The sequence below is a fragment of the Lonchura striata genome, chromosome Z (genome assembly GCF_050655825.1).
Source record: "Lonchura striata isolate lonStrDom1 chromosome Z, ASM5065582v1, whole genome shotgun sequence".
In the NCBI taxonomy this organism is placed as follows: domain Eukaryota; kingdom Metazoa; phylum Chordata; class Aves; order Passeriformes; family Estrildidae; genus Lonchura; species Lonchura striata.
The window spans coordinates 44,861,520-44,876,609 of NC_140740.1; the positions used below are offsets into that span (position 1 = coordinate 44,861,520).

A 15,090-nucleotide genomic window follows, 5' to 3' on the forward strand; every position below is an offset into this window, starting at 1 on the left:
CTTTAATTATTTATACAAGTGGAATATCTCCAGGAAAAGTGAGGGAAAGAAAAAGAGAAGGAGTAAAACGAGGAGAAATTGTTTTAGTTTTGCTGGTGTGGAGTTGATTCCAGTCTTGAAAGAAATATCAGCCTTTTTGGACTTGATTATTTACCAGTTAGAAAAAAATAAATTAAAAAAAGAGAAAAATCGCAAACCTCTGATCAATAATTCAGGTTCCTCCATCTGTGAAAATGTTGGATTTGGCCTAATTTTTCTTATAAACAAAGGCCATCAGCTGCTCCAGAAAATAAAATCTGCAAAATTCAGGTTCTGAAGGGGCACTTTTTCCCTGCCAAGAACTGATATATTTTTTTCCCACACACATGCAATTACAAAGCCAAACCAGGAAATTATAACAGAAAATCAGACAAGCTATCTTTCATCCCTGTTCTGGTAAAATGTCAGTTGCTTAGGGCTATGCTTTTGAAACACAGGTCAACAAGAAAGGAGTTGTTAGCTTTGCCAGGTTTAGTATTCAGTGCCTAAATCCCTTTGGCAGCATATGTTAGATACCTGATGCTGCCCTGGGAAGGAGGCTCTGTATCAAACACTGAGATGGAGCTTGAAGGACAAGAAGCAACTTTAGCCTATGTTTTGTGTTGCACACAATGGATATCTCCTTCAAATTTAATATATTTTCAGTGAAACAGCCTCAGTAATTCTGCCCCTCCCAGGATTTTTTTTTCTTTAGAACTGTAGAGACATGTCTGCGTGCACATATGTTATTATTTGCAGGTCAATGCAATTAATGAATTCATAGAGACCAGCTGCAGCATTGAGTGATTTCTGAGAACTCAGCATTCAGAGGTTTCAGATGGTAAAAAGCTGAGGATTAGGACAACCAGAGGATCAGGGATATCAGCATGGGTCAATCTGTGACCAAGGAATTGGTAATCTTCTGTCTTCTACATCAAAAGTGTTAGAATGCAATGACATGCAGCTGATTTCTCCAGGTTTTGAGAGCTAAATGCACAAGGGTGGGCAAATGTCAAGGGAAAGACCTGTGGGAAGCTGAATTGGGAATGGAAGAAAGATAGGCCAGGCTGCAGACTTTGATATATAATCTAGAAAACTGTGCTCAGAACTAAGTCTACAGACTTCAGAAGGAGAATAAATTTGCAAGGAAGGGAGCCTGAATCCACATCTTAGAAAAATTCAGCAAGAAAAACTGGTTGAGGGAGCTCTGAGAGGCCTCAAGTAGAAAATGCAATATGATGCTGGTAAACACATCAGCCCCATGGCAAATCCTTATTTGCATTTGGCTTCTTCCTTTGATTTAACAGAGGTCCAGGGAAAAAAATACAGCCACAAAACTACACCAAGCCAAATTTGATCACAGCTTGTTTGGCAATTATTCATGTATGCATGAAATTTCTGCTGGGAACTTCTCAGGGAGAGTTTGTGGCTAAATTATCATCATTTCTCTCCTAAAACTCTAAAAATGTTAATGAGGGTTGATGCAAAAACTTGTAACTTTGAAATTAGATTCATCCAGTAGAAATGAATCTAGAAAGTGAGTTCCCTGTGACAAGCAAACCAGAAATCTCGTGAGAGCAAATTGGTAGTTTTCCCTCAAGAGTGAGGGTGTTGAACTCAGCTTTACGACATCAAAATCAAACCCAGTTATCTGGCTCTGTCAGACAGGTGGGATATTTATCCACCTGCCACAGATACACACTTCTACTCAACAGTAAGCATAAGTGACACAGAGGAAGTATCTATCATAAAGTGTTTTGGGAAAAGAAAAAAAATACAAACCAACAAGCTTTAGTGCTTCTCTTCTGGAGTCAAATAAAAAAAAAAGAGATGAAATATAAAAGCCACATTGTGAAATGAAATTTAAATAGATGTGGACACTTGGACTACATCCAGCTTGCTGGACAGTGCTCACAAGGCTGTGCTGAGCTGTGACATTACTTTAGAGAGGAGAAAACAATACATGTGACCATATCTGAAATGCTTTTGATACCTTTATGAAGTGGCATTTGCAGTACAGGGTGGACAGAAACAGTCATATCCAAAGGCCAGGCAATGTTTCCATGGTTGCTGAAGTCAGATGGAGTAAAGTGGCCGTGTCTGAGCACCAGGGTGCCTGAAGACATGTGCCTGTCCCCAGACACTCCAAGGAGCAGTGGCTAGGCTGGGGATGACAAAGTGAAGCCCAGAAGTGGAGCTAGGAAAGGATAAGCAGGATTATATCCTGCAGCTTCCCACACCTCTCCCTAGGCATCAGGTTAGCCTCTGCACTCCCCTCCTGCTCCATGGAGGTGCAGTGAGTACTGACTGGAGTTGCTGTACCATGAGAGGAAAAGTGTTTGTATCATGTGAGTTAGAGCAACAAAAACCTGATCGAATTCCCCAAAGGGAGCTGCACTTTGTGAGGCTTTCAACAATCTGTTGGGAAGGTATTTTTTCTCTTTGTCTTTCCTTTACATGTCCCTCAAAATCTGAGCATTTTAAAGAGCATTGCACAGACTGCCGAGAAAAGATGAGAGGCTTTTCTGAGGGTGCCCCTTCCGCTAGAGCAGAGCAGACAATAAACTTGTTTCTTTGGTGGGGTGAGAGGAAACGATGGAGACCTGCCTTTCTCCTTCCCTTGCCAAGCCAGACCTGGTCATGCAGGAAAGGAAGAAAATGAAACTTGCTTTTGGGATCAGGGGAGGAGGATGGGAATAACTCCTCTTCACTCTTATTTCCAGCCTGAGATTAGCTAATTTCTGAGCAATGACGCTCCATTAGGCTCTGGGGAATCGGCTGTCCAGCTCTACACTGCCAGAAAATCAGCCCTTTCACAATGACCAACCTATTTTTAATTCATCAGCAGCCAAATCCTGGGGAACAGCTCTGTGTACATGTCTATAGGTGTGTGAGATAGTTATGAAAGACCTGTCTTTGACCTCCTCACTTTCAGCAGAAGGTTATTGTCTTAAATAGCACATCCAGCTCGCAGTTTCCTTTGATCCTCTGAAACTTCAGCTCAGCCACCTGATATAATTTTCATCCCCCTCTCCACTCCTTGCAATCCCTCCTCCCCATCCACCTCCCCCCTCCAAACATTTAAAGACATTATAGCAGGAACTAATTTTGTCTGGACTATTATTAGATCATGAGATCAGGGCAACATAGAGGTCGTAAAATGTTACATTCTCTCAGAATGGCCATCGTGCCCCTATCAGGTACCATAACGTTAGGTTTGCTTATTGTGCAGATTGCTTGAGTTGCAAATTGCACATTATCCAGCTTAAACACCTGGCATTTACATTCATTATAACCCTGACACCCCCCCTTTATGGCCTCCCATGAGGGTCTTCCAATTGGTCAGAAGCGCAAATGAATGTTTTATGATTATGATGAATAATGTGAGGGGCTGTGGAGGGGGGAAAAAAAAGGAAAAAAGAAGAGAAAGAAAAAACAAGAATGAGATGTAGGCAGAGGAAGGGCCTTATAAAGCACTTTGGCAATGCAGAGCTTTTTGTTAGAGATGTATAGTGATCTCTGCAGCTGGAAGAGGGCCCGATGTAGCTGGATATAGCTAAAGCAGAAGTAAAGTAGTTTTTGGGAAGGGATAAAGATGTGTCATTATTGAAAGAAGGTTGACAGTTTTGGCATCCTGATATTAAACAAAGAGTTAGAGGGAGGGGATTATATTGCTGGTGTTGTTCTTTGTTTCTGACTGATTTCAGGCCAGTACCTGCATATATTTCCATGCCTCAGTTTCCCTTTAAACACTCATCAGGAGTGGATTTAGCAGCAACTTCTGCTCCTGTTCTGCTACCCACCTGTCTCAGAGCCTTTACACTGAAACAATCCCTTCCCCAGCCTTTACAGACTATGCTTTCCCTAGGAAGGGGCACTTGGAGACTTGCTACTAACTGGAGTCAGATCTAGATGCAATTTTGAGGTGTGTGACTATAACATCCAAATCAAGAGCTATTCTTTCAGTGTTTTCCTGCCTCATTTGGTGGCATGAGGAAGGGTAATAACTTTGAATTAGGAAGCTGCAAACTAAATGTATGAAGCCATTTACTGCACTACTTCTTGGGTATTTGGCTTTTTATTGGCTCCTTCATTTCCGCTGTCAGTGGCTGCTGGGCCAACTCTATCTCAAGAAGTTGCACTGCATCTTGAACCTGGGTGTTATATTTTCTATTTTATTTCTCAGGCAAGACCTAGTTCCACTACCCTAATGCTGTTATGTCTCAAGATTGTTTTTCAGGGGGCAACAGAAGGTGGACAGAGTTTATCTCGTGCCTCTGAGGCCATTTTAAAAGTTGAGGAGTCTTCACTATAGTTTGTTTTTGTTTTTGGTTTTGGTTTTTTTTCCAGGAAAGCTGTAGCTATTTTGCAATTGACTTCAGTGGAGCCAGACCTTCAGGGCTTATTTCCTAGACTGGTCAGACAGAAAAGTTGGGAAAAACAGTCTCTGTCTTGTGGGACTTTCATAGCCTAACAAAAGCCTGGAAATTGCCTCTGGGTTCTCTAGTGCCATGTCTTCCCTCAGGAGGCACACAGAGATCATTCCAGCATGCTCCAAGCAAGGAGGAAGGAAAAAAAAGGGAAAAAACCCAAAACAAGAAGTCTAAATGAGAATCCATGTCTCTAGAGATTGTTTCTGTGGCTTAAATGATCCTAATTAATAAATAAATAAATAGGATTGAAAGTTGCCCGGGAGAGAGGCTGAGGTTCTGAGATATTTTTAACCCCTCACTCCTCCCCCTTGATGTTGATTTGCTTCATCTCTGAGAGGGATCTGCTGGTTGCTGGGTGCTGTTGTGTGCTTCTCAGTCTGGGCTAATGAGACTTTTGTGTGATGGAAAGCTCAGAGCAAGGGCAAAGATAGATTTGACTATTGTGTTCAGGGTTTGTGTTCATTGTAGGGTACCAGCTGGGCTAGGGAGGCTGATTTTAAGGGCTGGTTTTGTTACAGCCTCACCATTTAGAAACAATCAAGCAGCATAGTGATAATGAGAGGTTTAAATGCAGTCTTGGGCTCGGTACAAAACTGGACTGGTCGAATAGCAGATTGCTGTGCGTTGCTTTTTCTCACATTGTCTGTGATAGTTCACTTATTCATGATGTGCACTGAGCTCAGGCAAGCCACATGCCCGGCCTAAATCCATACAGAAAAAGCAAGACCTGAAAAGAAAAGAAAGGAATATTTGCCAAAGACTTGCAAGACATTTAGGATGGGGAGAAAAGACACTGTTGGAAAGCATTATGCCTGATGTCTTTGTGGAATGTTGCAGAGAGCAAGGCTTAGAACAGTGGGATAGATGTGGGCTGTTTTCCCTTACAAAGGACATGTGCCTGTCAGTAGTTTTGTAGTCCATGTGGCTTATAATCTAAGATATCTCTGACCAAAACATAAATCTTGCTTGCTAACAGTGGAGGATTCATGTCCTGAAGAGAAGTGGGCTCCAGCCCAGAAGGTGGTAGGATAAGCAATGAAGCCCAGTGCCCTGTCTTATATGTTTGTCATCATATTGCAGCCTTCACATCAACACATTCTTTAATTTTTCAAAACAGCTCTTTAATTGAATTATCAGCCATTGATGAAAACATACTCTTTGCCATCTACAAGCATATGAGACCAATTCCACAGTACTCTTGACATACCAGTTTCTTATGGCAAAGTCTTACAACACTCAATAGGAGTGGAATCATCAGGATTTTATAGAAACAACTCAGAGGCCATATAATCCATTTGATAATGTTTTGATCTCATGGATACATAGCTCTGGGTATTTCAATACATTCTGGAGATTTTTCTAGGATCATATTCAGTTCAATCCTATAGATGTGCGGACACCCAGGTTTCCTCTCTCTATCTGTAGGCAGCATGGATATCTGTTATACACAAAAAAAGCTATGTAAGTGAAATAAATTAATCCAAGGGAGGAGGGTGTCATCAGTTACTTGAAAATTACACATGTGAAATTTAATCTTGCTAGAACTCCTTGATTGAGCACACCATCCATTTCCACCTCCATTTTTGGTGTTACAGGACAAGTTCTAAGGTCCACTTAAGAGGTAAATACAGAATAAACCAAATTTCTTCCCAACTTTGTTTGACTTATGCCGGGAAGCATGAGGGTGATTTCCATATCATTTCTTATCTGAGACAGTGCAACTGTGGATGTTCTCATTATGCATATAAAGCTCTAATCCTATTTGGAATTATGGCGAGGTCTCGGATTTTGTAGAACCTTGTGGCAATTTGTTGCACATGGTAATTATGCAGTGTATTTAAAAAATAAATAAAAATATTTTGTCAACTTCAGATTCATTCCTCCTTTCAGCTTACTGAGACTCTCCCTCAAACTGGTAATACATGCATATATATTTTATGCAGGGTTTTTTACAGAAAGACTGCTGATCATGATAATGGTTTCTTGGAAGAATGAGGATTGTGCTTTTTGATCTTACTAATTTCTTCCCAGGCACCTATGTCTCCATATTTTGGGAATATGTGCTTGCCTCAATATCACTGTCACATAAAAAAAGAAAAAGTAGATTTAGTTCCACATTCAGCTTAGGTAAAGTGATCTTGGAGTTGCATGTGATTAAATAAAACCAAAACCAAAACCAAAACCAAAACCAAAAACAAACACAAACACAAACACTAACAAACAAAAAAAATTACAAACCAAAAGGATTTGAAAGAATATGCAAAAAGGTTGATGCTGCTGGGCAGTGTATCTGCAAACATGATGGATCTTCCATCAGTAGGGGATGTTCACATGAAAATTGGATTGTGTTTTAAGATATACCAGAAAAGATAGAGAGACATGATGCAGACATTATAGTGTAAAGTCCTATGAGAGTGTTTTATATACCTTGTCAGACTAAAACCTACATTATTTCCTTGTATTCCCAGTGTCTTAGTCTAGAAGAAATATTTATACTTATTATTTTTAATTAATTTAACCCTAATTCCAAGGTGTTGAGTCATTTTTTCCCAGTTGTTATAGGCTTGCAATTTTTTTGATTGTTTAGAATTTTTTGGTCATATAAAATTATTTTAAATTAAAGTGTTGCAGAAGATGTTGTTCAGAATATCTTCCCCTTGATCTGAGTAGGATGTTATCAGATTTTAATTTTTCTATAGGAAGTGAGTCAATAAACCTGATGCTACAAAACAGAAAGAAAGATCTTTTCAGGGGGAGTTTTCACTACTCTTATAAGACTTGAGAAACTGGGTGTGAGTCTCTCTTGAATGTTATGAAGTGGTTCAAAATATTTATGCATGGCTGATAATTTCCTGTTAAATTCTAACAGGCTGAGAAATGCGACAAAGATGGAGCCTGTGGAAGGAAGTGGAACTCTTTTTGCCCTTAGTGATTTATGCTAGCTGACGTCTTCAATTATAAATTGCAATTTGCAATTTCCTCTTAATTGTTTTATAGAATCATTATCTTCAGACTACCTTTTCCATGGCTACATCTAGGGCAGTTCTCTGACTCAAGTCCTCTCTTTAAAGTTTGCCCTTTCTCAGAAGTACTCTTCCCTCACTTTATCTGATTCCTGCCTTGGTATCTGCAAGGGGCTGGTGTTGTGTGGAGCTACAGGAACAGTACAAAGTTGCCACTCATAAAATGATTTTCAAACATGAGAAACATAGCATTCAATTTTCCTGTCCAGAGCTGCATCCTTAAGTTGGCATTGATAAATCAGCTCTTTATTTGGTGTCACAGAAGCTAAGTCCAGGAAGATTTCCTGATGCTTCTGGAACTCTACCTCTCCATCTGTGTGGTGGATAGACCTCTCCATGCAGTGAACCATGAAAGGGCTGCACCACAGATGTTGGGGACTGGTGATGGAAACCAGCTCAGGCTGGTGGGGCTATGGCACTTTACACCAGTTGAGGGTCAGCAGAGAATGCAGCACCTTTTTGGGGCTTGCATTTTGGACACATTCATGTCTTTCCCCCAGAATTTCCTGGTGCCCCCTTATTTCCTCCTCCCTTAAAAAAAAAAAAAAAAAAAAAATATCCCAAACTACCAGAGTGATGTTCTGCCTCACCCTGTCCTCCTCCTCCTCCTCCTCCTTGCCCAGCTAGATCACACTGTGAGTCTGCAAAAGTTTAGCAGTAATTAGTGCCAGCCTCTAGCTGCTCACTGCTTGCTGGGAATCCGGGTTGTCAGCTGCGCCTGTCACAGGGCTGTGAGGAAATGAAGCATTGGGAGGCACAGAAATGTGGGAAGGAGGAGGAGAGATGTCCCCGCGCTACAAAGCACATTGCTATTAAAGTGTCAGTTTTTTGGTTTACTGTTGCAGTTTGTGTGAAGAGTTTATGGATCAGCAGATAACAGTAATTATCACACAGACTTTTCTGCTAAAGTCTAATCTAACCTTTTATAGTTTGTACCACAGGGCATCCTTCTTCTCACTCCTCCCCCCACACCTTTATTTTTAAGAGCTTATTGGGTGATTTTATTTTTTTATTTTTATTTTTTATGGCCTTTAAATCATCAAAGTTGACATCAGACACCTTCACAGACACACACACAAAAAAAAGGATGCATAGATTAATTGAATGAGGGGGAGGATGGTAGGGTTTTATTAATAATACCAATCTAGAGAGTTTATTGTAGCAAAACCCAGGAACAGATTGACTGCATTAAAAGAAAAGGGAGGGGGGCAGTAGGGAAGAGTAAAAAAACTCTGAAATGTTAGTCAAGGTGAGATGCTGTCCTCAAATTTAAAGCACTTGAAAATTTATTGAATACCATTTAAGCCTTGCAAACACTGGTCCCAGTCTGGAATCACTCTTTCAAAGGCAATGCCTTTATTCTCAACTGGGGAACAGAAGAGGAAAACTTTTCCCAAAAGTGGCAGAGTGGAGAAAAATTGAAAAAAAGGTAAAAATCATCACCAGCATTGCTAAAAAGTGTAGAAGAAGTACCACAAAGCAACTTTCTAACCATTGTTTTAAAAAAAGAAAATTAAGTCTCTGGTTTCTTGGCAAACCACCACACTTGGTTTAATTTGTCATCACATTTCTAAACAGGATTCCATTCATAAGTTTTCTTTCTGTGATGCTGCCAGCACAGACTTAAGGCTTGGGGCAGCTATTAGCTATTTGTTGGGGAAAAGGAGAAGTAACTCAAAATGGAATGCACAATCATTGGCCCCTTGTAAGAAGAAGCAATAGTTAATGAATTACACAGAGGGAACTGAGTAGAAGAATGCTGAAACACTCTTGAGGTTTAAATTGTCTCATGTTTAAGCCTGAGATTTGGGAGTTCTGGTCTTTAGGACTTTATCACAGTCCTTCCTTTACCTTTGTGCTTCATTTCTATTGGGGGATATTTCAGAACAGACATAACTGGATTTTAGTACTCAAAAGACCAAGGTTTCCCTGGACAGAGGAAGTCCATATAGAAACTCAGGGAGCTTCTCTGTTTTGTATTTTCTCTTGTCTCCATGCTGGATAGATAGGATCATAGGTCTCCAAAACCATACTGTTGAAGTACAAAGTACCAACTCAAGTGTAATTTCCTGCAGGGACATCAAGGAAGAGTCATGAAAAGGGAATACCGAGGAAAGCTAAAGTCTCTGGAAGACCATGTGGGGGACACACCCTATTTTTATTTATTTATTGTTAAAGAAATATAATGCCACTGGAAAGCAATTACTTTTCAGGATATAAAGCATGCCTTGGGGATATAGAGGGTATTTTTGTTCCTTCCTGAGGAATAGTGTCGGTAGGTACAGCCTTGGTGTAGAAATCTATCACTGGTGCAAACAACTTGCCATGTCCTTGCCATGCCCATCTGAGTGATGGGAAAGGTCTGCAGTCTACAGGTCTTCTGCTGGTGCCCAGCACAAGCATGAATTCATCTTGTAGGAACATTAGGTGCCTAAGTGTTGTATATTCCAGGATGCTAGGCATTTCACTTCTTCTTCTTTTTTTTCCTATTGTTCAAAAAGCTTTGGTTCATCAAAATTTAACAAACAAACAAACAAACCGAAACAGGAAAAAAAAACCCCAAAAAGCCCATACAAGCAACAGAAACTAAACAAAACCAAACAAAAACATACAAAAAATCTCCAAAATTTTCACCTTCTTTTTTAAAGTATGTGAGTCCAGCCTTTTTTATCCTAAAATGACAGAGGAATGGCAGGAACAGTGAGCATGAAATGTAACAGTTCACTTAGCAGGGGAGTAGGCTCCTGGTGTTGGAGGTCTCTGAGAAGCCTCTGTCAAATGGCAGATATGGCACTGGTGATCAGGCTTTGCTCTTGCTGGATTTAGCACAGTCAGAGGATTTGGACTGTTCTAGTCAACTGTGAAAACAAAGTTTCCTTTTTCTGTTTTGTTCTAAACCTGAGGAGAGAGGAAAATAAAATGCCCATCTTCCAGGTACACTGAAGCCCAGTTTTATTTATGTCATTATGGGAAATATTTTCATCCTGATGATCCTTCTCTGGACACCTTAAATTTTGATATTATTTTTATAATCCCTGTCCCCTTTCTTTGCCCCTTGGCAATGTTGACTATTGTTTATCTAAGCCCTTCCTCAGTCACCTGAATATACGTTTCAAAGATTGCATTTCTTCCCCAGAAGTAGCCTATTCTATTTTTCTCCAAAAACTGAAAGGAAATTGCTTCCAAGAGGAAGCAGAAATCCAAGCATATGGCAGCTTGGATTGCAAAGGCTACCGGCATCTTCTTTCTCCAGCTTCACAATACGTAGCCAGAGACGCCATTATTGCTACTGGACTTTTCATTTCTGAAATTAACCATGTTACCACAGGCAGGAGCTCATTTTATGGCTTTTCTGGGAAGCAAAGGAGCCAGGGACAGATATCCAGGCATTTTTACTTTGGCTGCAAATTGATTTTAGCTCTTGCTCTGGAGTTTGCAGCTGGCCTTTGGCATCTGGAAAAGCATTTGCTGAGTATCCTGCACAAATCAAAGACTCTAAATTTTTTTTTCTTTGTACATTCTTTTTGCAGAAGTATTTTTTACTCTCAGAGAACACAAAGGAAGAGGGAGAGGGTGAATTCTCAGACCTCTTGCTCCATTCCTCTAAAACCTTTCACCTCTTTGCAGTAGCCTTTTTGGGGTACAGACTTTTGACATTCTTTTGGAACTAGACACAACTGTGCTACCTAGAGATGATATCAGAGATGTAGTATAAACGCTCTTGTTTATGGTTTGATGCTCACAGGGCACCCAAAGGCCTCAGGTTTGATGACTGCAAATCTCAGAGGACCTAAGGAGGTGTCTAAGTTTAAGAATTCTGGTTTTGAAAATTTTGTACTATGAGATTTGAAAAAAGCAGTGCTCCCAGGCTGATGATGAGAGCAGACACAAAACCTGAAAGTCCGGGTCTCCAGATGCCTCCCTTAAACATCAGTTACATTCTCTCTCTTCTGCTGTGGTACAATCATTATGATTATGGCAGCCTACAGGGTTATGGAAAAGTGCAGAGGTTTTCTGCTGATTTTTGGCTAAAAGAAATTATGTCTTGGGAAATCCAGTGGATTAAGAAGGTCTTTTAACCCCCATTTTAGAGACTATGATGTCTGTTGACAACAAAGAAATCAAAAGAACTATTTTTTCCCCCAGAAAGTTTTCCCTTTGAAAGTTGAGATGGGACAATAGAAAAATGAGTGAAACAAAACATTGGAGAAAAAAATAAGAAACCTGAGAATCTGAAGGCTTTGCCCCAGAAATATATTTAAATTTAAAAAAATCCATGACCAGAAGTTCCACATTAGGTCTGTTTTCCACTTCTCTGAGGAATCTGTGATTTCAGCTGTTAAATATTAAAATCAGAGAGATATCAGCCCTCTAGTTTCCATCTTCATTCACATTGCCAACTCTCTTCTCTAGCCAGTGCAGGAAGCCATGCAACATCTTTCTGGGTAGGAGGGAGTATAATATTCTATAAGAATGTATATAATCATAGTGGTTCAGGAACCTCCCTCTGCAATGGCATTTAGGAGCTGAAAATCCATTTAAACACCAGTGTCTCTAAGGACCATTCAGTCTGCAAAGAGCAGACAAACTTGTTATCTCTTGGTTTTGTGTTCTCAGGCATCCCATTTAACATCCTCCTTTACACTTGCAGCAGCCACAGCATTGAGAAATGGTCACCTTCACCCTGCTCCTTCTGCCACTGTCACACCCCATCATCCCTCCAAAGCTTGGCATGAACGCAACCACAGGGTCCAGAAGCTCACAGGTTTCTCCAAGACTGTTCATTTTACTGACCCCAGACCAAAATCATTCTGGTTTTGTTGCCTCATACAGGGGCAGATTCCAGGTTTCCCAACTGATACACCCCACAGGTTTTGTCTAACTCTGAGCTCAGCCTTCTGCCACCATCTCTACTAGCCCCTCTGGAAATTGCCATTGAGAAACAGAGAATTCTTGCTGTTACTATTATTGGTGCCTAGAGTCTGGTTTATCCTTCTGTCTTCAGGTCCCTACTTCAGTTTGAAGAACACTGGAAAATAGTATAGAATCTGTGAGTGTCCTGGAAAAGAAAATGCCTGTTACAATTTAGTTAGGTAAACAAAGTTATTTGAATCCTTTTCCACCATCCTAAAATTTGCTGGAGACAGATTTTATTAAAAGGGAAAAAAAAATTCTTTTTTGTGTCTTTCAAGTGTCTTTTTGTAACAATACAACACTGAGGGAAAAGGCTTTTCCATCACTCCACACCTCTCAATTCATTTGGATTATCAATACATCCTGATTATCTACATGGAATTGCTTCAAGAATTATCAGAGGTGACATTAAATTGATTAATCTAGTAAAGCTTTTCTTGCAATTAGATTCATCCTATTTCCAATTACCTAAGCACTTGCCTGGTATTTTATGTGGTGGAAGAGGAATCACTGAGATATTCTTGTGTGCTGGATGTACTTTTTCCCCTTTGTAGAGGAGTTTATCTCAGAAATAGAAAATCACAATTCAGTGCTGTGTTTCCAACAGTGAGAGGTCACTGCTTCCAGACCTTTCAATGAGAGGGGCAGAGTTGAAAAAATACCAGCTCCAAGTCAAAGTTGTAGAACACAGTCAAAGTTATCTTTTGACAAATCCGATTTCCCTATGGTCTTTTTGGCAATTTCCACTTGGAAAATGCACCAGTCTCCAGGCTTTCTGGTACAATGTTTTGAGGATGGTCACTGCTGCTTCACACCAGAGAAGTTCTGTGTTTGACTTGCTGGTTTATGATGCATGAGGTTTCTGGCTGCTCCCAGGACAGTGATTCCATGTGAATCACCCTTTTCTGACTCTGCTGGGCCATCCATAAAACATGGGCAACAACATTCCCAAGGTTTCCATGCTTTAATCTGGTCCCTCTAGACAGTAAATTCTTTGACTTCAGGGGAGCTGTACTGAATTAAACTGGCAGAAATTCTGCCTTGGAAAGTTTTGACGTGTTTTCCAGCTATGTGGGTGAAGAACACGCTAAGTTTTCCTGAAATTAAAGGTGAGGGTGACTAGCTGGCTGTGTAAGAGCAGAGTTCTTGTGAGATGCCCTTCTCAAAGAGGGGAGAGGAAGCTGTTTTGCCACAACCCCATGCTGTGTGTCTGGTGTACAAAACAGGACCCGATAGAGTGAGATGCTTATCAGCTGCAGTGAGAGAAGAGGAAGAGCAGTGTAAGCAGTAGGAGGGATTCTTCACAAGGGCTTTAAAGAAACACATTTGAAATATAATGAAAGGGCTTATTGGGCTGTAAAAAAAATAGAGAAAGGGAGAGAAAACAGCAGCCAACCCTGCTGTTGTATTGTCTTGTTAACAGTGTGTCACCAAATTTAGCAGAAGGAAGCGTCTCCCACACATCTCCATGCACACAACTGCAACTGTCACAACCTCCCGAGCTCTGAAGCACAGCTTTGATCCTGTGCAGCTCTGCCCCAGTTCTGCAGTACACAGAAAAGAGAAGAAAGGGGAATCACCTAGCAGATTTTCTGGGGGAATGAAGAACACCATTGCCAAGACAGGGTTAATTGCCATGACAACAGTACTTCCCCAGCATCTTTCCAGTCTCTGTCAGAAGGGCCCCCCTCCTCGTGTCCTCCTCCCCTCACTGCATGTGTTGTGTTAATCTAATTTGTTCAGCTCAGTGGCTAAACAAATAACTGCAAACCTGGTGCTCATTCAGATGCATGGCAAGAGGGGGCAGCTCTCCGCAATGATATTTACTTAGTTATCTGGTGATATACAAGTTGTATAAGAAAGGACAAGGCCTGAGAAGGGAGCAGACGGAGAGCAAGGTGAGATAAAAGTGAAGGGGCTCCTTAAGTGCTGACTGATTTGTGACTGTGTCCTGCTGCAGTTGGGCAGATTGCACAGAGCAAAGTTGGTCACTGGAGCATGATGTGGAAAAGAGAGGAAATCTGCTACCAAGGATTTCCACTGAAGTCCCAGCAGCAACTGATAAAATGGATAGAGAAAAAGAGAAAGGTTTTCTGGAATCACTGGATCCCAGAAAAGTTCTTAGAACAAAATCTGTACTGGTCAAGATCTGGGTCTCTTTGTAAGATGTCTGAGCCAAAAAAGAGTTTGGCCTTTTCAGTTTATTTCCTTATTTAATGATTATGCTTGTGACCACGAAACATGATTCCCTCCTGTCATGGGATTTTTGTGTTCTCAGCTACCCTCAGGAATGCTTAGCTTTTCACAACTGTGTCATTTGGTTGCCCTAAAATTTGCAAATTCTCTATGAAAGTTCTTTCCCAAAAAGTGTTCTTCACCTTGGTTTGAAGAGAACATATATTCTTAGATTCAGCTTAGAAAATCAAAGTGAGCTAGTAGGTCCCATACCTACACAAGACTAAACCAGTCTGTGGCCATACACCTTATACTACGTGCATCTTTTCTAAAGTATTAACGTTGTCTTTTGGATAGAGCAGATCTCTCCTAAGAAGCAAGGCAGAGAAGTCCAAGGAGGGGCTGGTTGTAGAATTGGGCACCTACATGCAGAAGCTGTCTTACAAATTGTTGAGTGCCTTGAGCATGTTTTCAGTGTGGAGGGTGCAGGTAGCACCTCACCTCTCCAAAGTCTCTTCTATGTCTTT

General features: G+C 40.7%; 1 protein-coding gene across 17 annotated transcripts in view; it reads left to right on the top strand.

Annotated features, from left to right (window-relative positions):
• Nucleotides 1–15,090, top strand: part of CELF4 (CUGBP Elav-like family member 4) — a 708,055-nt gene that overhangs the window by 185,644 nt on the left and 507,321 nt on the right. The window lies entirely within an intron of this gene.